Here is a 27702-nt window from a genome sequence, read left to right on the forward strand (position 1 = left end):
ATAGCTGTATTCATCTATTTCCTCTTATGTGTGGATTTGAGAGTGGTAGCTCAATCCTTGCTCTTATCTCTGAAAACTTTTTTAGGAGTCTTAGAAATTGAATCGCTTGCTTTCATTAAGGATAGTCTTATTACTAAAATTATTTCTAGGAAAGGTTTAGCAATTTTTACTCTCACCATATATGAGAATACTCATCTTAATGCACTGATGCCAGTCTTGAGTTGTATCATTAAAAATAAATCTGTTCCCCAAACCCCATAAGCCCAGTATAATCATGTATCAGGCACATCCAACAGGGAGACAGTCTACAAAATACCTGATTAGTGCTCCTCAAAACTGTCAAAGTCACCAACAACAAGGAAAACCTGAAAAACTGTCACTGCCAAGAGGAGCCTAAGGAGATATGATAACTACATGCAATGTGGTCTCCTGGATAGGATCTGGGAACAGAAATGTTAGGTCAAATCAAGGAAATCTGAATATGGAGTTAATAATGTATCAATATTGATTAATAATTTGTCTCAAATTTATCATACTAATGGAAGATGCTAATAATAGGGAAACTGGGTGTGGGATGTATCTTCACAATTTTTCTATAAATTTAAAGGTGTTCTAAGTTTACTAAAAAATAAAGCATGTGCACAAGCAAAAGTGTAACAAATGAAGTCACTGATGTGAACAGATAACTATGAATGCATTTCTGAAATTTGCTAATATTACTAGTCTATACCTAACATAATGAGTCATTTGTGATCTCTAAGGTTTTCTTGAAATAACCAGAGATCACACATGAAATTGCAGAAGATAATCATATATAATATATATTGGGTTGAAAGTTTGGTGCTTAAGAACATAGAGACAGGAATCAGAATGCCTCAGTTTAAACCCTGGTGCTATTATTTACCAGCTCTATGATCTTGAGTTAGTTATCTCATTAATCTGTACCTTGGTTTTTGAGTCTGTAAACTAATGATAAAATGCTTCAGTGGGTTGCTCTGAGGATGAAATATGTTGATATTTGTACAACAATGCGAGGCAGTTAGTGTTATAAAAATGTTTAATAGTGAGAAAAAATAAATCTGTTAATTTACTTATTGAGCACCCTGTGTACCAGGCATTATGTTAAGTGTTAAGGACAATTGTGAAAAAGAGAGACAATGCTCCTACCCTCAAGGAGTTTACTGTTTAATTGGCAGAGACAGACAATAAACAAACAAGTAATTGTAGATTGCAATAGTGCTAGGAAAGAAACAACAAGCCAAAGTTACGGTAAAAAAGATGCTTTAGACGGTCGGGCACAGTGACTCATGCCTGTAATCCCAGCACTTTGGGAGGCTGAGGTGGGGGGATCACGAGGTCAGGAATTCGAGACCAGTCTGGCCAACATAGTGAAATCCCGTCTCTATTAAAAATACAAAAAATATTAGCCAGACGTGGTAGTGTGTGCCTGTAATCCCAGCCATTCGGGAGGCTGAGGAAGGCAAATTGTGTGAACCCGAGAGGCAGAGGTTGCAGTGAGCTGAGATCATGCCACTGCACTCCAGTCTGGTGACAGAACGAGACTCCGTCTCAAAAAAAAAAAAAAAAAAGAAAAAGAAAGAAAAGATTGTTTATTTATATTTCTTTGACTCCTTGTGATAATGAATATGTATTAATATATTTTTTAATGACTTAGTTTTCTTCTTTTGTCAATTGTGTGTGCCTTTTGTCTGTGTTTCTGTTGTGTGATTGTTGTTTACACTGATTTGTAAGGGCTGTTATTTATTTATTAGTGGTACTAATCTTTTCCCTAGTTTTATATTTGTTTTCTATTTTTTTGAGACAGGATCTCACTCTATTGCCCAGGTTAGTGTGCAGTAGAATGATCATGGCTCACTGCAGCCTCCACCTCACCTCACCAGTAGAGACAGAGTTTTATTACACCATGTTGCCCAGGCTGGTCTCAAATTCCTGGGCCCAACTGATCCGCCCACCTCAGCCTCCCAAAGTGCTGGAAATACAGGTGAGAGCCACTGTGCCTGGTCTATTTTTGTTTTAAAAATATATACATGCAAGATTTTAATTTTCATGAGGGCCACTTTATCCCACTTTTCTTTGAGACGTCCTCCATTACTTTTACAAGAAAAGTGTAACATTTTTCTTCAATCCCCAAACATGTTTTCTAATACATTTTTCTTTCAAATATTTCCTGAATTCGTTTTTTACATTTAGCTCTTTTATTCATCTGACTTTTATTTCTGGATAAGTGTGATGTAAAGATTCAGACTGAAATTTTTTTCTAAATCTGGTCAATTTCTTGAATAATCCTTTTTCCTTCTATTTGTGATGTTATCATTTCCTAAATTCTTTTACATACTAGAGGTTTATTTCTGTAATTTCTATCATATTTCTCTGGTTTTAAAAACATTACTGTTTTGATTACTGTAGCTCTATGGAATATTTTATTATTGATATGGCAGGTGCTACCTCCTCACCTTTTCTCCTCCAAAATGTTCAGTTATTACTACCAACTTTTTCTTTCAGATAAACTCCTGAGTTACTTTGACGAACTTCAATAAAAGTCCAACTAAGTGATTGGAATTTTATTAATGTCTTATACTATATTGAATAGAGTTTTTATGTTTCCAACACTACAATTAATGTTCCACCGAGGAACATATTACATTTGTTAATTTGTAAGATTTTCCTTCTTATTTCTATATAAAATCTTCCCCGAATAAATTATTAAATATTTAACTCTATTTTCACTTATTTGAATTGAAATGTAATTAATATTCAATGCTTATGTGAATTTCAACCTAGTATATCTACTCACTTTTATTTATTAGTATGTCTATTCTGTGGTTTCAATCATACTTGTATAGTACATCTTGATATCTGGTGGTGCAAGTTACCTTTTATTATATTTACTTTTTTTCACTTAAAAATTGATACATAATAGTTGCACATATGTAATATCGCTATTTGTTTTCAAAATAGAGATATTCCATTCATCTTTTTCTTTTTTTTCCTTCTGCTATGAGATTTGCTTTGCTGTTCTTCATTTCTAACTTCTTTTGCTAATGATTAGTTGTTTTATTTTCAGTCTGTCTTGGTATACTTTTTAAGGCTGTGAATTTGGCTCCAGTTATAAATTTGGCTGCACTGCATAAATTTTGTAATGTAATATGTCCACTATTTCTATTTTCTAATTACACTGTAATTTTGATTTCCCATTAATGATCATTTACAACATAATTTTTAAGATTTCAAAGCAGTTGTTTTTCTTTATTTGCATAAACATTCTTTTAATTTTAAATTTCATTATGCTGTAGTCAAAAAATGTGACTCGTATAATTGACACTTTGGGGGATTCATATGGTTTTTCATGATTAAACTTTGTTCCCAACATAAAAAATATGATAAATGTTTGCGATAATGGATATGGTAATTACCCTGATCTGATCACTATACATTGTGTGTATCAAAACATCACTATGTACCTCATATATACAATTGTATATACATAATATACAATTATGATGTATCAATTATAAAAACTTCCAAGGCCGGGCACGGTAGCTTAGGCCTGTAATCCCAACACGTTGGGAGGTGGGCAGATCACTTGAGGTCAGGAGCCTGGCCAACATGGTGAAACCCTGTCTCTACTAAATATACAAAAATTAGCCAGGCGTGATGGCAAACGCCTGTAGTTCCCGCTACTCAGGAAGCTGAGGCACAAGAATAGCTTGAATCTGCAAGGCAGAGGCTGCAGAGAGCCGAGATAGTGCCATGGTACTCCAGCCTGGGTGACAGAGTGAGACTCTGTTTCAAAAAGAAAAAAAGAAAAAACAAAAAACTTTCAAGAAAATTTATACATCTAGAAAAAATTAAACAGCACAAATGAGTTTGTCTGAAAAGCAAGAGTCAATCTGTCAACCTTTTCTTATTCTTACTCTCTCTCTTGTCTTTGTGTTTTTACTTTCTTTGGGGATTGTTTCCACACCTCGTTATAATGTGTTTATGCTGCCATTACTTGATTTATCAATTGTAGGTAATATTAATTGACTCTGCACTATGGACAGTGAGAATTGACATCCTTACACTATTTATTTTCCCTTTCCCAATTTCTAATAGTTAAATGAATCTTTTCAGTTCTTTTATTAATTACTGTACAATTTTACAACATTAAATATCTTTCTCATGTATAAGTTTTGTTTTTAGATATTTTGATATTATTCACCACTTATATAATCATGATTGTTCTACCTTCAATATGTATTGTGACCATTATCAGTATAAATTGGCATTTTCTCTTATATTGCATTTTCTGCCTTAAATTCTCATTTTTTGATATTATTAGTCAACTCTGCTCTTTTGTTTTTCTCTTTTTTGACCAATTTTTTTGTTAATCTCTCCAAAACATTCTTGCTGAGAATATAAATTTTATCTCTTACCTAGTGTTAAGAATTTTCTTAACATATTTTAATTTAGACTTATCTTACCTAGTGTTAAGAAGATTCTCAACACTAAGTAAAATTCTAAACTAGGTATATTCTAAATTAGGTATATAGGAAGTCTAAATTAGGTATATTTTGATAATGACATGTCTGTCATTTATTTATTTATTTTTAAACTTTGTTCTGAATTCCAGTTTTCTGCTCTATGGACATTGATTTCTTTGTTTTTGGTAATCCTACTTCTATCTGTATTACTCTACAAATCAACGTAACAATTTTAATTTTTCCTACATATAGTAATGAAGTAAACATGTTTTTACTACTCTTACCTTTTCCCCTACCCACTTTCAGACTCTGATAACACCGTCTATCAACACAGAGCTATTATTAAATTATCTTTTTTACTTTTGTATTCATTTTCTTTCAAGATAATATTCTATTTTCTAGCCACATTTATAATAGTTGGTTATCCTGAATTCTGTGTTTACTGATTTAATATAATACTCAGGTTTTTATTATTTAATACTAAATATTTAATATTCAGTTTTTTAATACTATGGAAGTCGCATTTTTGACTTCTTTGATTTAACTCTTAATGAGTTAGGGTCTATATTCAAGTACTTTTTCTGAGTTGTATCTGGGTCATAATCTCTATCAGTCCTGTTTTTGTCGAGAATATCTTCCTAGTTTTTCTGATTGACTCACTTTTAATCACTGTGTCGTTATTTAGTCATTATGTATATAAACATATTTATACACATATTTATTTATTATATTGATATATTTATTACGGAAAGTGGCTCAGGTGATTATGAATGCCAAGAAGTTTCACCATCTGGCGTCTACAAGCTGAGAACCAGGAGAGCTGGTGATGTAATTCAGTTTGAGTTCAAAGGCCTGAGAACCAGAAACTCTGACGTCCAAGGGCCAGAGAAGATGAATGTCCCAGTTCAAGAAGAAAGAGGGAAAACTCACCCTTCTTTAGCCTTTTTGTTCTACTGAGGCCCTCAATGGGTTGGATGATGACCGCCCACACTGGTGAGGGTGGATCTTCTTTACTCAAGTCTACTGATTTAAATGCTAATCTCTTCTGGGAACACCTCCACAAATACACCCAGAAATCTTGTTTTACCAGGTATCTGGGTATCCCTTAGCTCAGTTAACTTGACGCATAAAATTGACCATCAACAGTTACCATGTTTTTCCTTTAAAAAACTGTGAAGACTTTGCTCTATTTTATTTATTTATTTATTTATTTTTGGTGTTTAGTTTTAAGGAGAAATCTGATTTTATCTTTGAAAATAATTTATTTTATGTTTGGCAATTGTTTTTTCTGACTGTCAGTCTCTTTTTAATCAGTGTTGACTGGTACTTTTAAATCTTTTTATTTAGTAGACATAAATTTTTCTTTAATGCTGGAAGGCTTTTTTTCCCCCACCTTTATCTTTGATTTTTGCTCTATTTCAATTTTGTTCCATTTGTTTTGGTCTCATTTTTAGGAATATCAATTATCTGCAGATTTGATTTCTGTTCTCACCTCTACATCTATCCATCTTCTCTCATTTTATTTTCTTCTCTTCCCTGCCCTTTACATTTTTGAAGGATTTTCTAGGTTTGTTTTTAGGCAATTAATTTGATTTTCTACAGTGTCTATGATTATATTTTCTGCTTCTAATGCAGATTTTCATGGTGTTATTTCATTTCTATTTTCCTTCTCATCTCAGCAAGCTTATCTTTATGTCTCTGTATTTCATTCACCTATTTTTAAAGTTGTGTCTAACACCTGATACTCCCAATTTTTATTTGCTTAATGGTATCCGTATTCTCTTGAACCTAATTAAAAACTAAAATTTATGATTTCTACATTTCTTTAGTCTTCTGTATCAATAATTTTCAGAAGACAGCTGTTTGAATCAGTCAGGGATCTTAGTTTAACGTGGAAGAAATTGACTTTGGCTAATTTAAGTTGAGTGTATTGATGTTGGGTAGTCTCTGGATTGTTGAATAGAGGGCATGCGCTGGATAACTGAACCTAGAGGTGACATGGCTGGAATCCTGTCAAAATCACACCACAGAACTGGCCAGGTGAGCATTCTCTGCTATTTTTGCCAAGCACCCAGTGCCACAGCTTCCACCTCTGTCATTATTTCCTCCAGAAACTATGTTGCTGCCATGGTTGCCCTTCTGCCATCCGAATGGATTCTCCATTGTTCTGCTTTTTGCATTACTAGACACTGGTTCATAGTTCAGGAAGCATGCACATGTTTGGCTGAACCTAGATTACATGTCCATGGTCTAACTGCAAGTAAGTCTGGTAAGCAAGTTTCTGATCTTTTTAGCACCTGTAGTAGAAGGTGGCCTCTGTCTCCCACCAAGGCCTACAAAGAGTGAAAACATGAACAAAGAATGGACAGTCAATACAGTAGGGTCCATTATATTCTTCTTTGTATCTTGAGTGCTGTGCTATTTTTCCTTCTGTTTCAGAAACTTGTACATTCTCAAGCTTGATTTTTACATTTTTTTAAATGAGTATATTCCTTTTAACAAGGATATATATAGCAGAGCTTGCATTTGCCAAAAACAGTGAGTAGATTTCTTTGGTCCCTGGCACTGCTGGTGATTACTTTTCAAAACCTTCTTTTGCCTTTTGAAATACTAAGCATGGTGGGTAGAGTGGGAGAAAGCTTTCCCACAGGAATAATTAATATTTTTTATCCACTTTGGTTACTGTTGAAGCATCAAAGGTGGAGTGAAAAAGGAGAGGTATTTCTCAGCCTGAACTGAAACAGCTATCTTTTGGAATAAGCACATTAGGTTTCTTCTTTTAATGGCCAATATCATTCTGAATGGGCAAAAGCTGGAAGCATTCCCCTTGAAAACTGGCACAAGACAAGGATACCCTCTCTTACCACTCCTATTCAACATAGTATTGGAAGTTCAGGCTATGACAAGCAGGCAAGAGAAAAAAATAAGTGTATTCAATTAGGAAGAGAGAAAGTCAAATTGTCTTTGTTTGCAGATAACATGATCTTATAGCTAGAAAACCCCATTGTCTCAGCCCAGAAGCTTCTTGAGCTGATAAGCAACTTCAGCAAACTCTCCGGATACAAAATCAATGTGCAAAAATCATGAACATTCCTATATACCAACAATACACAAGCAGACAGTCAAATCATGAAAGAACTCTCATTCACAATTGAAATAATATTTTAGTGGGCTGTAACCTTATTTTAAGTTGAGGAGCATCTGTATTATGTGAAGTGTCTGTTTAATTATTTTGTTCACAATTCTGTCCATTTTCTTATTGAGCTGTAAGAATTCTTTATGTATTCTGAATACTAGCTGTTTGTCACATTACAAATATTTTATCTCATGATATGGCTTGTCTCTTCATTTTTTTCAAGATGTCTTGATAAGCAAAAGTTTCAAGTTTTGATGAGATCTAATTTACCAATTTATTTAAATGGTTTGTGGTTTTGTGTCCTATCTAAGAAATTATTACCTACTCTGAGGTTGCAAGGATTTTCTTCTTTGCTTTTCTTTTGTTCCATCACATTTAGGCCTATGGACAATTTTGATTAATTTTTCTTTATGATATAAGATAAGGGTCAATATTCATTTTCTCACCTAAGGGTATCTACTTGTTCCAGCACAATTTGGGGAGAAAACTTTCCTTTCTTTTTCAAATTACCTCAGTACTTTTATTGAAAACTAATCAAATATATATGAATTTATTTCTTGGTTCTATATTCTATGCAAATTGATCTATATGTCTATCTTTCTGGCACTACTACATTGTTTTGATTACTGGGTCTTAAGAGTAAGACTCGAAATCAGGTAGTGTAAATATACCAGTTTTTTTCTTCTATTTTGAAAATGCTTTTTATTTTCTAAGTCATTTTGATTTCCATATAAAATGTATAATTAACTTGTAATGTTCTACAAAAAAGTTCTGTTGAAATTTTTTGGCATTGTGTTAAAACCACAGATACATTTGGAAAGAGACATCTTAATTATATTGTCTTCTAATCCATGAACATGGTATACCTCTCCATTTATTTAGACCTTTGCTAATTTAACTCAGCAGTGTTTTGTTCTTTTTGTTATAGGAATCTTGTTTCACTTGTTAAATTTATTCCTAAAGATATTATATTTATTTGGTGCTATTATAAATGCAGTTTTGAAATTTGTATTCCAATTGTTTGCTGGCAATATGTAAAAATTCAATTAATATTGATTTTATCTTGATTTTTAAAAATTTAATTCTATAATCTGAGATCTTGATAAATTTCCTCGTTAGTTCTAGTAGGTTTTTGGTATCATCCTGAGGGTTTTCTACGTAAGTAGTCATGTTATTTGCAAATAGAGGCAGTTTTATTTATTCCCTTCTAATCATTATGCTTTTTAATTTTTCTTAATTTGTTAAATTCCTAGCACCATTAGCGTTGAATAGAATTGGTGAGAGCAGATATCAGTGCCTTCTTTCTGATCTTAAGGGAAAAGCATTCATTATTTTATCATTAAATATAATATTAGCTATACATTTTTTCCTAGATATTCTTTATCACATGGAAGAACTTCCATAATTTGCCAAGAGTTTTTGTCATGAATGGGTGTGAAATTTTGTCAAGTGCTCTTTTATTCAGAGGTTAAAATATCACAGGATTTTTAAAAAACTTATTTTAGGTTCAGGGGTACATGTGAAGATTTGTTACATAGGTAAACTTGTGTCATGGAGGTTTGTTGTACAGATTATTTTACCACTCTGGTACTAAGTCTAATATCCAATAGTTCTTTCTTCTGTTCCTCTCCCTCCTTCTAAACTCCACTTTCAAGTAGGTCCCAGTGTCTGTTGTTCCCCTTTGTGTCCATGTGTTCTCATCCTTTAGCTCCCATTTATAAGTGAGAACATGTGGTATTTGGTTTTCTGTTTCTGTGTTAATTTGCTGGAGATAATGACCTCCAGCTCCATCTATGTCCCTGCAAAAGACATGATCTTGTTCTTTTTATGGCTGTGTAGTATTGCATAGTTTATATGTACTACATTTTCTTTATCCAGTCCACCATTGATGGACATTTAGGTTGATTTCATGTCTTTGCTATTGTGAATAGTGCTGAAATGAACATATGTGTACATGTGTCTTTAGAGTAAAATGATTTATATTCCTTTGGGTATATACCCAGTAATACAATTGCTGGGACGAATGGTAGTTTTGGTTTTAGCTCTTTGAAGAATTGCCACACTGCTTTCCACAATGGCTGAACAATTTACACTCCTACCAACAGCATATAAGTGTTCCTTTTCTCCACAACCTTGCCAGCATCTATTATTTTTTGACTTTTTAGTAATAGTCATTCTGACTAGTGTGAGATGATATCTCATTGTGGTTTTGATTTGCATTTCTCTAATGATCAGTGATAATGAGCTTTTAAAAATATGCTTGTTGGCTGCACGTGTGTCTTCTTTTGAAAAGTATCTTTTCATGTCCTTTGCCCACATTTTAATGGGGTTGTTTTTTTCTTGTAAATTCATTTAAATTTTTTATAGATGCTAGTTATTATACCTTGGTCAGGTACATAATTTGCAAAAATTTTCTCCCATTTTGTAGGTTGCCTGTTTACTCTTTTGATAGTTCCTTTTGCTGTTCAGAAGGTATTAATTAGATCCCATTTATTAATTTTTGCTTTTGTTGCAACTGTTTTGGCGATTTCATCATGAAGTATTTGCCAGTTCCTATGTCCAGAATGTCATTGCCTAAGTGGCTTTCTAGGGTTTTTTATAGTTTTCAGTTTTACATTTAAGTCTTTAGTCTATCTTGAGTTGATTCTTCTATATGGTATAAGGAAGGGGTCCATTTTCAATTTTCTGCATATGGTTAGCCAGTTATCCCAGCATCATTTATTAAGTAGGGTGTCATTTCCCCATTGTTTGTTTTTGTCAAAAAAAGTCAGATGATTATAGATGTGTGGCCTTATTTCCTGGCTCTCTATTTTGTTTTATTGGCCTATAACCAAAACAGCGTGCTACTGGTACAAGAACAGTTTGACACTGGGCAACATGATGCCTGCAACTTTGTTCTTTTTGCTTAGGATTGCCTTGGCTATTTGGGCTTTTTTTTTTTTGGTTCTACATGAATTTTAAAATAGTTTTTTCTAGTTCTGTGAATAATTTCATTGGTAGTTTGATAGAAACAGCATTAAATCTATAAATTTATTTGGGCAGTATGGACATTTTAAATATATTTGGTTATATTGATTCTGCATATCCATGAACATGGAATGTTTTTCCATTTGTGTCATCTCTGATTTCCTTGAGCAATGTTTTGTAGTTCTCACTGTAGAGATCTTTCATCTCTCTGGTTAGCTGTATTCTTAGGTATTTTATTCTTTTTGTGGTGATTGTGAATGGGATTTGTGTTTCTGATTTGGTTTTTGTCTTGGCTCCTGTCGAGTGTGTAGGAATGCTAGTGATTTTTGTATGTTGATTTTGTATCTTGAAAATTGCTGAAGTTGTTTATCAGCTAAAGAAGCTTTTGGGCCAAGACTACGAGGTTTTCTAGATACAGAATCATGATCATATCATCTGCAAACAGGAATAAGTTTGTCTTCCACTCTTCCTATTTGGATGCCCTTTATTTCTCTTCCCTGATTGCTCTGGCCGGAACTTCCAATACTAAGTTGAATAGGAGTGGTGACGGGGGCATCCTTATCTTGTGCCAGTTTTCTTTTTTTTTTTTTCCTGAGAAGGAGTCTCACTCTGTTACCAGCCTGGAGTACAGTGGCATGATCTCAGCTTACTGCAATCTCTGCCTCCTGGGTTCAAGTGATTCCCCTGCCTCAGCCTCCTGATGATCTGGGACTACAGGCGCATGCCACCATGCCTGGCTAAGTTTTTATATTTTGGTAGAGACAGGGTTTCACCACGTTGGCCAGGATGGTCTTGATTTCCTGACCTCGTGACCCGCTTGCCTCAGCCTCCCAGCCTGCTGGAATTACAGGTGTAAGCCACCGCGCCCGGCCATCTTGTGCCAGTTTTCAAGGGGAATGCTTCCAACTTCTGCCCATTTAGTGTGATGTTGGCTGTGAGTTTGTCATAGATGGCTCTTATTACTTTGAAGTATGTTCCTTCAGTACCTAATTTATTGAGAGTTTTTGACATGAATGGATGTTGAATGTTATTGAAAGCCTTTTCTGTATCTATTGAGGTAACCACATGGTTTTTGTCTTAAGTTCTGTTTATGTAATGAATCACATTTATTGATTCACATATGTTGAATCAACCTTGCATCCCAGGGAATAAAACCTATTTGGTCATGGTGGATCATGATTTTTGATGTGCTGATGGGTTTGGTTTGCAGTATTTTGTTAAGGATTTTTGCATCAAACTTTGTTAAGGATATTGGCCTGAAGTTTTATCTTTTTGTTATATCTCTGTCAGGTTTTGATATTAGGATGATGCTGGCCTCATAGAATGAGTTGTGGAGGAGTTCCTCCTCAATTTTTTGTAATAGTTGTAGTAGGAATGGTGCTATCTCTTGTTTGTACATCTGGTAGAATTCGGCTGTGAATTCATCTGGCCCTGGGTTGAGTTTTTTTTGTTTTGTTTTGGTTTTGGTTGGTAGGCTATTTATTATTGATTCAGTTTTGGAGCTCATTATTGTCTGTTCAGGAATTCAATTTATTCCTGGTTCAGTCTTGGTGAGGTGTGTGTGTCCAGGAATTTATCCAACTCTTCTAGTTTTTCTGCTTGTGTGCATAGAGATGTTCATAGTAATCTCTGATTATTATTCATATTTCTGTGAGGTTAGTGATAACATCCCCCTTTTCAAGTCTGATTGTGTTTATTTGGATCTTTTCTCTTTTATGCTTTATTAGTCTAGCTAGTGGCCTGTCTTATTAATTTTTTTTAAAAGCCATTTCCTGGATTTCTTAATCTTTACTTTTTTTTTTTTTTTTTTTTTTTGCTTGTTTGATATCCTTCAGTTCAACTCTGATTTTGGTTATTTCTTATCTTCTGCTAGCTTTGGGGTTACTTTCCTCTTGCTTCTCTAGTTCTTTTAGTTTTGATATTAGATTGTTAATTTGAGTTCTTTCTAATATTTTGATGTGGATGTTTAGTGCTATAAATTTCCCTCTTAACACTGCCTTAGCTGTGTCCCAGAGATTCTGGTATGTTGTATCCTTGTTCTCTTTAGTTTCAGTGAACTTCTTGATTTCTGCCTTAATTTCATGATTTATCCAAAAGCCATTTAAGAGCAGGTTGCTTACTTTCCATGCAATTCCATGGTTTTGAGTGACTTTTTTCCCTCAATTTTGATTACATGGTTGATTTTAGAGTATGTGACATGTGGCAACAAGAAGAATGTATTTTCTGTTTTTTTTCTGGCTGGAGAGTTCTGTAGAGGTCTATCACATCCATTTGTTTCAATGTTGAGTTTAAGTCCTGAATGTCTTTGTGAATTTTCTGCCTCAATGATCTGTCTAATACTGTCAGTGGAGTGTTGAAGTTTCCCACTATTATTGTGTGGGATTCTAAGTGTCTTTGTATATCTCTAAGAACTTGCTTAATGAATCTGGGTGTTCTTGTGTTGGGTGCATATATATTTAAGATAGTTAGATCTTATTGAATTGAACCCTTTACCATTATGTGATGCCCTTACTTGTCTTTTTTGATCTTTGTTGGTTTAAAGTCTGTTTTGTCAGAAATTAGGATTGCAACACTGCTTCTTTTTCTAATTTTCATTTGTTTGGTAGATTTTTTCTCCATCTCTTTATTTTGAGCCCATGAGTGTCACTGCATGTGAGATGGGTCTCTTGAAGACAGTATACCATTGGGTCTTGCTTTTTTATCTAGCTTACCACTCTGTGCCTTTTAAATGGGGCCATTTAGCCTGCTTACATTCAAGGTTAGTATTAATATGTGTCTGTTTTATCATGTCATCGTGTTGTTAGCTGGTTATTATGCCTGCTTGCTTGTGTGGTTGTTTTATAGTGTCATTGGACTATGTACATAAGTGTTTTTTTGTATTGGCTGGTAATGGTCTTTCCTTTCCATATTTAGTGCTCCTTTCAAGATCTCTTGTAAGGTGGGTCTGGTGGTAACAAACTCCCTCCACATTTGCTTATCTGAAAAGAATCTTATTTCTCTTTCACTGAGGAAACTTAGTTGGGCTGGATGTACAATTCTTGGTTGAAGATTTTGTTTTTTAAAAATGCCGTAAATAGAACCTCAATATCCTCTGGCTTGTAGAGTTTCTGCTGAGTGGTCTGTTGTTAGCCTGATGGGGGGGTTCCCTTGCAGGTGACCTGCCCTTTCTCTCTAGCTGCCTTTAACATTCTTTCTTTCATTTCAACCTTGGGAAATCTGTTGATTATGTTTTTTGGGGCTGATCCTCTTGTGTAGAATCTGGCAGGGGTTCTCTGAATTTGACTGTTGGCCTCTCTAGCAAGGTTAGGGAAGTTTTCATGCACTATATCCTGAAATACGTTTTCCAAACTGTTTGCTTTCTCTCTGTTCCTTTCAATGATGCCAGTGATTCATATATTTGGCCTTTTTACATAATTTCATATTTCTTAGAGGTGTTGTTCATTCATGTTTATTTTTTCTTTATTTTTTTCTGACTGTCTTAATGCAGAGAGGCAGTCTTCAAATTCTGAGATTCTTTCCCCAGCTTGGTCTATTCTGCTGTTAATACTTGCAATTGCATTGTGAAATTATCATAGTGTGTCTTCCAGCTCTGTCAGATCAGTTAGTTTTTTAAAAAATACTGTCTATTTCATCTTTCAGTACCTGTATTATTTTGTTGTGATTCTTAGTTTCCTTGGATTGGGTTTTACTATTCTCCTGAATCGCAGTGATCTTCATTCCTATCCATATTCTGAATTTTACTTCTGTAATATAAGTGAATTCAACCTGGTTAAGAGTCCTTGTTGGAGAACTAGTGTCGCTATATGGAGGACATAAGACACTCTGGTCATTTGAATTGCCAGAGTTCTTGCATTGGTTTTTTCTTATCTCTGTGTGTGGGTGTCCCTTTAACTGCAGACTCTCCAGAGATGGAGAAAGCAAGGACAAGGGCTGTGATACAGTCAAGATAGCAACCTATGCCTCCTACTGGGAGCTCTCTTCCAAGGGGTTGCAGAGTTGCTACTGGATTGATTGTCCCAGTTTGGGTGGCTAGAGTCCACACCAGGAGAAACCTGCCCAGTGAGGAGATACAGGATAGGAAACCCATGTAACAAACAGTCTGGAAACTTTTCCACAGAGCTGCTGCAGTACCGGAAGATATCAACAGTAAAGACTACAAAACAGCAAAGATGGTGACCTGCCCCTTCTTTGGGGAGCTCCAGATATGGACCTGTTGCTGGCTCAGACATGCTGGTGGAGTGGGGTGCTGGGGGCCTGGGTTGGGAGGTCCTGCCCAGTGAGGAACAATGGGGTCAGGAAACTGTGAAAAAGCCGTCTGGCCACATTTTGATAGAGCAACTGTGCTGTGTTGGGAGTCTGCTCCAGCCCCTAGTCACCTCAGACTCTCCAAAGTCTGAAGGTGACAATGGCTGGGACTTCAAGTCAACAAAGATGGTGGCTTACCCCTCCCTCTGGGGGCTCTGTCCCAGGGAGGTTTGGAATTGCTGCCATCTGGAAAACACTGGTGAGGGTGGTCGTAGACCTTAGTTGGGAGGTTACATCCAGTGAAGAGAAATGGGATCTGGGACCCATGTGAAAAAGCAGTCTGGCTGACTCTTCACAGAGCTGCTACACTGTGTGGGGTGATCAATCCAGTCCCTTGGTTGCCTCGGATTTCCCAGAACCTGAAGGCATCAATGGCTAAGGCTGTGAAACAGCAAAGATGGTGGCCCACCCCTCCCTCTGGGAGCTCTATCTCAGGGATGTGTAACACTGCTACCCATGGCTGGCTGGAGTTCCAAGCCAGTGGGTCTTATCTTGTGAGGTGCTGTGGAAACAGAGCCTGAAGACTGTTGCTGCTCAACCCCCTGGATTCAGCCTTTTTCTAGGGGTATGTACAGGGGCCTAACCTCTTGCTTTGCTGGAGTTGCTGCTGCTTTGCTGGGAAACCTGGGCATCTAAAGCCCACAGGGCTCTACTTATGCCTGAGTGTTTGCTCTGCTGAGATTCCGTGTAGCTCTGCATGTCAGACTGTGGGCCCTGGTGGAATGGGTTCACAAGGGAGTCTCCTGACCTGAGGTTTGCAAAGATTTATGGGAGTAGTGTGGATCCCCAGGGTCACTCACTTACTCACCACTTCCCTGGGCAGGGGAGATTCCCCTGGCTCCTTGTTATTTGTTGCTTCTGGGTGAGCAGTCCTGCCTTGCTTTTTTCTGTTCTGTTTTCTGTCGGTCAAGGTGTTTTTTTTGTTTTTTTTTAATTAATCTCAATGTGTGTAACTGAGTACTTCAGTTGAAGGTGCTGTGTTTACTTGCCCCTTCTATTTCTCTCCATGAGAGCAGTGCACACTAGCTGCTTCTGTGGACTATGTTGGCCAGCCCCCCTTTGAATTTTTTTCTTCTTTATTTTGTTAATATGGTGAATTGCATTGGTTTTGTTTTTAAATGTTAAACCAACCTTGCGCTACTGGAATAAATACCACTTAGTCATGATATATTAACTATTCCTTTGATATATTGCTAGGTTTAACATGTTAAAAGTTTTTTGTACTTGTGTTTATGAAGGATATGAATCTGTAGTTTTAAAAATTGTAATATCTTATGTAATTTTAGTATCAGGATAATGACACTCTTTTTTTTCCTGTTTTCTGGAGGAGTTTCTGTAGAATTGTTATTTTGGCTTCCTCATATATTTGGTAGAATTCACCAGCAGGGATATCTTGCCCTGAAGACTTTTAAATACAATTTTTATAGATAGGCTTTTTTTTTTCTTTTGAAACAAGTAATTTCATTTCTTTAGTAGATATTAGGTTATCTGTTTCTTCTTGATTGTGCTGTACTAGTTTTCAAAAAGTGTGTTTATTACATTTAACTTGTCAATTTTTCTTAACTTTTTAATATTTGTACTATTTAGAGTTATAACCCCTTTTTATTCCTGATATTGGTAATTTGTGTCTTCCCCTTTCTACCACCATTTTCAACTCAGTTCAGCTAGAGATGTAGGAATTTTTTTTAAATTAAAGAGTCATCTTTTGGCTTTATTTTATTTATTGTTTATTTCCTATTTCATTGATTTTTGCTTTTTATTTACTTCTATCTGCTTTGGATTTACTTTGTTCTTTTTTTTCACTAGCTTCTTAAAGGACATTAATTACAAATTATTCCTTTTTCTTTTTCCCAACATGAGCATTTAAAGTCATAAATTTCCCTCTACTGCCTTAACTGCATCCCACAAATTTATTTCTATGTTGTATTTTTATTATCATTTAGTTTCAAATATTTTCTAATTTTTTGATTTTTATTTGACCCATGGATTATTGAGATATCTGTTGTCCAATTTCCAAACATTTGTAATATTCTTTGTAATTGTAATGTTATATTATTGTTATTGATTTATAATTTAGTCTTTTAGTGGTCAAAGAACATACTTTGTATAACTTCAGTCCTTTGAAATTTATTGAAACTTGCATTATGACCTAACATATGTTCTATATTGGTGAATGTATTAAGTATATTTGAAAATAGCATGTATTGTGTAGTTGTTGAGTGTAAAGCTCTATAAATACAAATTAGGCAAAAATGAATGACATATTCAGTTATTCTAGTATTTACTTGTTCTTTTTTCTAGATTTTAAGTAATTTGCTGAAAGGGGGGTATTAAATTCTCCTGCTATGATTGTAGAATCATCTATTTCTCCCTTTAATCTTATCAATTTTTGATTCGCTTATTTTAAAATTCTGTTATTAGGTACACACACATTTATAATTTCTATGCCTTTCTGATGGATTAATCCTTTTATTATAAAATACTCTTCATTATTTTTTCTAAAACTCTTGAGATCTATTTTATCTGCTATTATCACAACCACTGTAGCCTTACTATGGTTACTCTTCACATGGCATGTCTTTTTCTGTCCATTTACTTTCAACTTTTAAATTTATGTTTAAGATATATCTCTTTTAAGATATATCTCTTTTAGATAGAATTTGGTAAGGTCTTCATTTAAAAAAATCCGTTCTGATAACCTGTGTACTTTAATTGCAGTGTTCGGCTCAATTAACATTTAATATAATTACTGATATGGTTGAATTTAGGTAGCCATTTTATTTTTTATATATTTTGAATCCCTCTCATTTTCCCCACCCTCATCTTACCTTCTTTTGGGTTATTTCAATATCTTAATTTCCATTTTAGGATACTTATTCATTTGAAATTATACTTCTGTATATTTCAAAAACATGTTTGCTCTATACATTCCTTTCACAGTTTATGCAGTGCTAATATGATAAAAAGTAGAATTATTGTAATACATAGATAGGTCTATTTAGTTTCTATCTTACCACTCTTTAAGTTATCATTGTCACATATATTACATCTAAGTACATGGCAAATCCTACAAGAAAATGTCATACTTTTTGCTGTGAATAATCATTTGTATTCTAAATAATTTAAAAGAAGAAAGTATTTTTATTTACCCATATATTTACCACTTATATTTTCTACTCTTCATTCATTCCTGAAAATCCAAGATTTCCCTTGATATCATTTCCTTCAACTTGAAGACCTTTTTGTACAGTTCTGGTGGAGACCAATTCCCTTAGTTTTTCATTACCTAAAAATGTCTTTATTTCACTTTCCTTTTTGCAGCAAGTTTCACTGAATTTAGAATTCTAGGATGACAGTTATTTTCTTGTAACATGTTAAAGATGTTCCACTGTCTTCTAGCCTCTCTAGTTTCTGGGAAAGGTTTGTGAGAAAAGTTTGTGATAATTTCTATCATTATTCTGCTATATATAATGTGATGTTCTTTTCTGTCTGCTTTCAAATTTTTCTCTTTCTCTTCCCTGAACATCAGTTTGGCTATAATGTACTTAGATGTGGATTTCTTTGCATTAATTCTCTTTGAGGATTTTTGAGCTTCCTAGATCTGTACATTTACATCTTAAAAAATTTGGAGATGTTTTCTGGTGTTTATCTTTAAAATATTTTCCTGCCCCATGTGTCTTTCTTGGTAAGATATATTGAAATTTTTTCATAGGTCCCTGAGGTTCTGCTTATTTTTAAAAAAAATTTTCCCCTACCTCTCTTATTCAAATTAGATGATGTTTATTGATCTGTCTTCAAATTCATTGCTTCCTTTCATCTCCATTTTGCTATTAGGACCATCCACTGAATTTTTCATTTGAGATGTTTTAGTATTCAGTACTAAAATTTCCATTCATTTCTTTTTTATATGTTGTTTTTTTCTTGCTGAGGTTTTTAATCTTCATATTTGTTATATTTCCTTGACATCACTGAGTATACTCACAATAGCTATTTTAAAATTCTTTCCTGATAATTCCAACATATAGGTCATCTTGACATGGGCTTCTATTGTTTGCATTTTCTCTTGAGACTGGGTCACATTTTTCTGGCACTTTGTATGTTGAGTAATTTTGTATTTTATCCTGGATGCTGTAGAGGCATTATTATAGAGACTCTGAATTTTGTTATATTGCTCTAAAGAGTGTTGATGTTTCATTTTAGCAGGCATCTTATTTCCTTTGGTTTAAAATGAAGTCTGTAATACCTTTGCTAAGTGGAAGTTCAGAACTGAGTTTAATTCTATAATCCTTAACTGCTAGCTGCTTTCTATTTGACCCATTCATACATAATTCAGGGGTCATCCAGAAATGTGAGCTACTGAGTACAAACAGAATTTGGTGGTATTCTTTCCTGGCTTTCTTCTCCCACAACTTCTGATTGTCTACTTTGCCTGGAATTTTGCTAGTTCCTCCAGCCAGAAAAGTAGGAGACTTTTTCTTGGAATTTCAGCAGTGCTACTTTGGTCATGATTCTGGTTGCCTTTCGGGCATACCTGCAAAAACTATAAATCACTCTGTGCTGACTTCTTACTATAAGTTTGACTGCCTTTCAAAATATGCCTGCTTTTTTTCAGTTCTTGGAGCCATCAAGTATTTATATTTTTTCTTCTAGCATTTATAGATATTATTTATGGAAAGATACATTATTAGACACCCAGCCTTGAATTAGCTTGAGCTTACTTGAGTTAGCTTGACTGGGTTTTTGTTTCTTGCAGAACCATAACAGAAGCCATTAATTATGAATCCAGGATTACTATAGGCTTGGCAGAATGTTGCAGTGGCAATGGCATAGGTTTGGGAAATGGATATACCACTCTATTTAAGCTATATGACTTAAGCAAGAGTTAATGTTAGTTATCTATTGTTATATAAAAAATTACTTGAAAATGTAGTCACTTAAGATGAAAAACATTTATTATCTCACATGGATTTTGAGGGTCAGGAATTTTGGAGCTATCTAGATGGATGATTCTGTCTCAGAGCCTCTCATGAAGTTGCAGTCAAGTTGTCAGACAAGGTTGCAGTGCTACAGACTTGACCAAGGCTGGAAAATCTATTTCTAAGCTTACACACTGTTGTCAGGAGTCTGTTGGCAAGCAGCCATGTGTCCTTGCCACATGGGCCTCTCTATAGGGCGGCTTATAACGTGGCTTCTTACAGAGAGCAAGTTGTGTGTGTGTGTGTGTGTGTGTGTGTGTGTGTGTGTGTGTGTATGCAAGAGAGAGAGGCGGGGGATGTTGGCAGTTAATTCACATAAATGAGCCTCGTTTCTTATGCTATCCTTAGCAATTGCCTTTGAGTTGCTTAGAATCTAAACTACTAGGTAGCTGGTTTACTTACTGTAGCTTTCAAAGCTCGTGGTCACATTAAAGCTGTTGCATTCTTTCAACACCATTCCCTATAGCTTTAATCTGAGGTAGTTTTGTAATTCTAAGATAAAAATCTTAGAATTTATGAAAATCCTAGCAATATGGAAGAATCCTGAACATCATGCTTTGACTCACTGATATCCTAATAATTCATTTTGGACTTTTTGGAAGACACCAGAGGGCATAGCTGCATGAAAGTTTAAGAAGAGAATAGCTGGGTTGATTCTGGTACTTCTTACAATCAACAGAGTCCCCTCTCTTCCCTCTGTCCTTTCCATGAGTAATTCCCATTGTGCTACAGCGGAGAGGCTTGGATCCTGGCCTTTCCCTACTTTGTAGCCAGCCCATTTCCATTTTTTCCTGTTCTTATTCTCAAGGAGGAAGAGTTGGACTTTAATAGCTCCTGTGAGGTTCTCCTCCCTGGCTGTCCCCAGCAGGAGTATATTGCTTCTGTTCTACCTCTGGAGTTTCCTATTCTCTATCTCTTTGTACTTTTTGGATCCATATTATTTGTACTGTATACTTAGTATAGAAACTAACATTTTGGTTGTAGCTGTGAACCTTAAAGTGTATCTAAATTACATGGGCTCTCCAGATTGGGAGGTTGTTGAACATGCAGAAATATGCTTGCTTTTAACTTCCAGCACTTGTAACAATAGCAACAGCGGCAACAACAAAATTGTCACTGTGAGGGAACCTAGAGAACTCCTTGAATCTATATATTGCATTACCCCATTATATGTGAATAATGGTTCCAAAAATAGGTATCTTTTGGTATTTTGAATAGTTAACATGGCTCTAATAGACCTCATTTTGCCAGAGTATAAAGTGAAGGAAACCTTTGTGAGAGTGCCTTTGGAACACTCACATTTGTGTAAAGTAAATGAAAGAGAATCATAACGTTGCCCATGTAACCTGATGTTTTTTTCCCTGCTATTGGAGTGTGTAGCCATGGTTTTCTGATTAAGGTATCTTTGAGTTTCCTTTTCCATTTGGCACTCAGTCTAGCTAAGCTATTTTCCTGACATCTGAACCAAGTCTCCCTCTTTGTTTTTGACCAGGATGTCTGCCTATGTTTCCATCCTCAAGACTAGGCAATGAAGATACCTGGACCTTTCCCTTCCATACATATCTTTCAATTTCCGAAGGTACTACTCAAGCAACAAGAACACTCAGTGATGTGGCCAATGGCTGCTAAAGAGCAAAGAGGATGTGGGAGGAAGGGCAGGAACCAATGTGCTTCTATGCATACTCAGTTTCTCCAGTGATTTAGAGTCAGTTCATCTGAAGAGACATAGATTGTGATGGACACAACTTACTTTGTCACCTTTCTTCACTAGTATGTGTACAAACATAGCCTTTTCTGTATTATTTATGCAAGAGAGTGTCCTTAAGCTCATTAGTTACCTCTTTTATATTAAAAATTATGACCTAGTACCTTTGGCAAACAAAAAAGTACTCATCCCCTAAAGTTCTCTGATGTCTTTACTTGAGTAGATTCCATATTTGTTTTTTGGGGTCCTACAGCAGTAGTCACTAATGCACACTCTGGAGCCATTCTGCCTGGGTTTGCATCTTTGCTTTGGCACTTACTAGCAGTACAATCTTGGGCAAGTCATATATCCCCCCTCTGTGCTTTTCTAATCTGTAAAGTGGGGATAATTATGGTACCAACCTTATAGGGTTGCTATGAAGACTGAGTCAATATTTATGAACACCTTAGAACAATCCCTGGTACTTAGTGTTATTTAGTAAGGTGTTGCTGCTTCTCTTCCTCTTCTTTTACTTGTCCTTCTCTTATTCTTCTTAAGCACTCTGGATCCTGGCCTTTCCTATGGTCCTGAGATGATCAAAACATAGGGAAGAGCAGAGAGCAAGGCTGGAGAAATTATATGTCAAGCTCATATGACTTGTCTTTCCAGAAAAATATAACTTACTTATTGAGCCTTATTATATGTTAGACACTTAACATGTATTTCTCTAATCCTTACAGCAACCCTAGAAAGCAGATATCATTATTCCTATTTTGTAAGTGAAAATAGAGTAACTTTACTCAAGTTACTTTGGTAACTTGCCCAAGTTCCCACAGTGTCAGTCCTTTCTCTTTTTTCTTTTCTTTTTTTTTTTTTTCTTATTAAGGAATATCCATGGCTGGGTAATTCAAAGAAAAGAGGTTTATTTGGCTTATGGTTCTGCAGACCGTACAAGAAGCATAGCACTGGCATCTGCTTCTGGTGAGGGTTTCAGGCTGCTTCCTCTCCTGGCCTAAGGCAAAGGGGAGTCAGTGTGTATAGACATCACCTGGTGAGAGAGGAAGCAGGAGAAGGGGAGGCGACAGGCTCATTTTAACAACCAGCTTCTGTGGGAACTAACAGAGTGAGAACTCACTCATTACCATGAGAACAGCACCAAGCCATTCATGAGGTATCTGACCCAAACACCTCCCATTAAGCCCCATTCCAGTACTGGGGATCAGATTTCATCGTGAGGTATGAGGGACAAACATTATCCAAACTATAGCACACAGTTAGTAAGGGCAGTTTCGAAATTCAAAACCAGCTCATCTGACTTCAAGCCCATTTAATTTTCTCTCTGCAACTGGGATTTTTGTGATTCCTTAATTCCTTGCACTAAGATTTTCTTTTTTTAGTTTTCTTCTTTTTTTCTTGAAAAGGAGTTTAGCTCTTGTTGCCCAGGTTGGAGTGCAATGGCACAGTCTTGACTCACTGCAACCTCTGCCTCCCAGGTTCAAGTGATTCTCCTGCCTCAGCCTCTCAAGCAGCTGGGATTACAGGTGTGCACCACCATGCCCAGCACATTTTTGTATTTTTAGTAGAGATGGGGTTTCACCATATTGGCCAGGCTGGTCTTGAACTCCTAACCTTAAGTGATCCACTCACCTCGGCCTCCCAGAGAGCTGGGATTACAGGCGTGAGCCACTGTGCCCAGCCTGTGCTAAGATTTTCAAGTCCTAGGGAAAGGGATGGATGGAAAAGGCTGGCATTTGGATGAGATCAGGAGCTCTCCTTTTAGAAAGCAGAGTAAAAAGTTCAGAGTTGTGTGAACACTTGAGTGCTGACCTCACAAGTTAATAGGCTGTAGGTGGCACCAGTAGCATGATCAACAAAGCTGTAGCATTTCAGTCATTTAAAACTTAATCTTGGCTTTGGTATATTTGAGACTTAACTACGCTAAGTGCTTTTGGATATATGTCCGGGTCTCTACAGGGGAGTACAATGGATGAGAGCATTTTTATTTCTAGTAACGTTGATACAGTTTTGTCCAAATACATGGAATATTCCCACCTCCACTGGTTTCTTTCCTAGTAACAAAGTCATGGACCATTTATGGCCTCACCCACGTACCTCTCTATTGAAAGACATAAAATATGGCAGTGCATTTCTGTGCCAATGAGCAGAGAAATTGTCAGCTTCTCTTTTCCTTATTCATGTGTTTCCCAGGGTTGTCACTTGGCATTTTGGGTAATGTGCATATTGATTGGTGCATATTGACTGGGTGTTACAGACATCCTAAAAAAATGAATACATGAGATGTAAAGTTTCTCTTTACTATACAAATTTGAGGGAAAATGCTGAGTTAATGGGAGGATGCTTTGGTATAAAATAAAAGTTAACATGAGCCAGGCTGCCAGCAGAAGTGCTAAGGGGAGAGACATTTTATAATTTATCAAGTTTTAAGTCTTTGTCTCACCAATAAACAGAAGTATTATTCATGTTGATTAGCTAAAAGGTCTCCTCACAGACAAGGATCTGATTCTGAGTTCAGGGATTCTTTGCCAATTATAAGTTCAGGCTCCTGAATGGCTCTCCTTGTCCTCTCCCCTTTCCCGCCCAGTGCACCACTCCAGAAGAGGAGAGGCAGTTATATTCGTACTCTGTAATTCCTTATTTTGCCTCTTTCCCCACTAATTCATTCTGAACTCCAGACACACTGATTTCCCTTTACTTCAAACTGGTTTTACCTAATTATTAACCCAGCAGGAAGAATTAACTTGTAACTCCAGCGTTGTTTTTGTGTCTCTTGAGACATCTCAGCATGACTGAGCACCATAAAATTTGAGTTGTGATTTCTGGACCTGGAGTGTAGTTGTAGAGAAGGAAACTTGAGGGGTGGCTTGTAACATAAGGAAATCATTTTGATGGGAGTAAATGTCTGCAAGTGAACATTCGCTAATGAGGTTGAGAGTTTATTTATAGCAAATAATCACCGTTATTATTCTTTACTTGCTATGCATCACCCCAGCATCGGGTTGTATACAACATGCCAAGATTTTTGCTGAATGTTTCCTCTTTAAGTCATATGGACAAGACAATTTAAACATGTGAAAGATAATCCAATTAGAGAAGTGGGGAGTTTTCTTGATCTTTTATGTCATCAAGTTAAGAAATTAAGACAAACAGTTCATGTGTACATATCTGAAATAATAAATCTATGATCAGCATAGTCAAAAAGGGGTGGAAGTAGAATCTATTGAGAGAGAGGAATTTTGTGTGGAAGAGAATAATAAATAAAGTTATATGCTATTTGCTATGGCTTTTTAACATTAGCTGTCATATGAAATTGTTACTTGATGTCAGGAAAATCTATCCTGCTGCCTATTTGTATAAATAAAGTTTTATTGGGGCTGGGCACGTGGTTCATGACTGTAATCCCAACACTTTGGGAAGCTGAGGCAGTAGGATCACTTGAGTTCAGAAATTTGAGACTACCTGAGTAACATAGTGAGAGTCCATCTTTACAAAAAATTTCAAAAAAACTTAGTTGGGTATGCATACCTGTGGTCCCAGCTATTAGGAGGCCAAGGTGGTAAAGAAGAACATTTGAGCCCAGAAGATCGAGGCTGTAGTGAGCTGTGATTGTGCCACTGCACTCCAGGCTGGGCAAGAGAACAAGACCCTGTGTCAAAAGGAGAAAGTTTTACTGGAACAAAGTCACATTCATTTGTTCAGTTATCATCTATGCCTGGCTTCACATTATAATGGCAGAATGAAGTAGTTGCTACTACTTTACTATTTAACCTATCTGGAGCACAGATAGGTTAAATAACTCACCCAAGCACATACAGTTAGGAAGTGGTTGACTCAAGATTCAAACTTAAGCAGTCTGACTCTATAGCCTGCCCTCTTCACCATTGTACCATACTGCCCCTTTTACTATATAAGACATAAATCTAGTTGCCTTGTGGGTAGAAAACAACTTGAACTTACCACTCCATTGTTTCTCTCACCAGCCTGGCTCAGACTCTGTCTGGACAGGAGAGCAATTTAGGTGAGCTAGAGGCTACATTAGGGAAGTGACTGAAAGTACCATCAGCAGTGAAACTGTCTGCCGTGGTCTGAATGTTTGCGTCCCCTCTCAAATTCATATATTGAAATCCTAACCCTTAATGGGATGGTTCTTGGAAATAGGACCTTGGGGAGGCAATCAGGTAATAAGGATGGAGTGCTCATTATTATTAGTGCCCTTATAAAAAGACATGAGGAAGTTTGCTTTCTCTCTCTTAATCATGTGAAGATATAACAAGAAGATGACTGTCTGCGAACCAGGAATAAACCCCTCACCAGACACCAGATCTGCTGCTGGCACCTTGACCTTGGAATTCGCAACCTCCAGAACTGTGAGAAGTGAATGTCCATTGTTCATGCCATTCTATGTATTCTGTCAGCCTGAACTTACTAAGACAACATCTATTTTCTACCATTGGGTCAAGGTATGCCAGACTGAACTCTGCCTAGGCAGACATTGGTGTTTTCTTTTTAAAAGTTGACTTCCAGACTGGCAGTGCAATTGACACATGGTAGGAATTCAAAGATTGTCATTTTCCTATTAGCTTTCCTTCCTGCTATTAGCACCTTGAATTTCCACTGAGAGAGCACCTCTCCACCATAGTAATTCATGTAGACTGAGTGGGATTGACCTCACCCTAACTCCAGTGGTGGGTCCTGATTAGCCCATCAAAGTGTCCTGTCCTTCTTTCTATCATGATTGTGTAGCGATGGGAACATGATTTAAGCTGATCTAACTAGAGTAAAGCTCACCACCTGTCATGGAAATGCAGGGACATAAATGCTCTCTTCCCCATGGAAGGTGGTAATAAGAGGATTTGTAGCATGGAACTGTCTTCTCTGTGAGAGGAGAACTTGTGGTCACTAGGTAGCTGCTATGTAAGGCTTGAAGTTGGAGCTACCCCAGATTTTTACCTGGGGCCTGAAACCAGACTTATTCCTTGAACTATTTATTTACAAATTTTGTTGTTGTTGTTGTTGTTCAAGCGGATTTGGGTTTTGGATTTTCTGTTGCTGCTAGATTTCTAATTGATAGAGGCAGCAATCTAGTACAGCACAAAGAAGATAGGACTAGAGTGAGGAAATCTGTGTTTAAGACCTGGCTTTCCAATGAGCTAGTATTGTGTTCCTGCATATGGTGGCTGATTTATGATTCCTGTTTCCCCACTTGAAGAAAAAGGACAGCCCCATCTTCCTCATAGGACTGTTGTGAGAAGGAAGATACATCATTTATACCTTCAGAAATGTGTTTGAGAGTAGAGACAGTATCCCCAACAGGGTTGAAATTTTGCAGACAGAACTCAGCTGTACTTTGTCCGTTGAGATACAGCAAAGCCCTCCAGAGCTCAGTCTTGCTTCCCCGGCAATTGCACAATGGTTGGATGATGCCATTTATGTATCTGGTTTGATAGACATCTCACTTTATTAGTTTTCGAGAGGAAGGATTCTTTCATTAGTCTCCCCTAGATTTTCTACTTTGAGTCAGGAATGGAGGACAGAGTGGGTGGATCAATAATGAGAATGCTATGTTGACTCAGGTGGAAATGATCAGGTAGGGGATAGATGGCTATGCATTAGGGATGCAGAGAGGGCGCACCTGCACCTGCACCAGACCTGCGTGTGTTCCACATTTCTTTCCAGGTAGAAATTTTTAAATAATTGGCATGTTGTACCATTAGAGTAGAAAGCAGACAACCAGGCTTTCAGTCCAGGTACCATTTCTCACTGTACGAGGCCGTGCTAGTAACTAAATGGTTTAAACTTCCTGAGGCCTCAGGTTTTCTCATCTGTCAAATGGGCATCTAGTATGTACGCTGGCAACCTTACATTGCTGGTGTGGGAATAAAATGTGAAAATGTCAGTGAAAATATTTTGGATTTGCAGAAAGCCCAAGTAAGACAGTATGCAAAAATTCAGAAGCTGCACATCTTTTTAGATTTGGTTCTTACTCACTGAAACCCTTCGCAAAGGGAATTCTCGCTCTCTGAATTACACTTTCCAATAGCATATCTCACAGGGCATGGTAACTTCTAAACCACTGATGATTTTCAGGACTCAGTATGTACATGCAGCTACTATTCTCTAGAGAAGGCCTGT

At 36.4% G+C, this 27702-nt stretch overlaps 2 long non-coding RNA genes across 2 annotated transcripts in view; one reads left to right on the forward strand and one right to left on the reverse strand.

The window, feature by feature from the left end:
• Nucleotides 1–25137, reverse strand: part of LOC103878172 — a 28171-nt gene extending 3034 nt beyond the window's left edge. The window contains exons 1-2 of the long non-coding RNA XR_638200.4: nucleotides 25096–25137; nucleotides 21975–22139 (exon numbers count right to left, since the gene is read on the reverse strand). This is a non-coding gene — a long non-coding RNA (uncharacterized LOC103878172). The remainder of the gene's footprint in view (nucleotides 1–21974; nucleotides 22140–25095) is intronic.
• A 43-nt stretch (nucleotides 25138–25180) lies between these two features.
• The window catches only part of LOC103878170, a 49186-nt gene continuing 46664 nt past the window's right edge, over nucleotides 25181–27702 (forward strand). Inside the window, exon 1 of the long non-coding RNA XR_001895687.3 lies at nucleotides 25181–26117. This is a non-coding gene — a long non-coding RNA (uncharacterized LOC103878170). The remainder of the gene's footprint in view (nucleotides 26118–27702) is intronic.

Source organism: Papio anubis, chromosome 13 (assembly GCF_008728515.1).
Source record: "Papio anubis isolate 15944 chromosome 13, Panubis1.0, whole genome shotgun sequence".
NCBI classification, from domain to species: domain Eukaryota; kingdom Metazoa; phylum Chordata; class Mammalia; order Primates; family Cercopithecidae; genus Papio; species Papio anubis.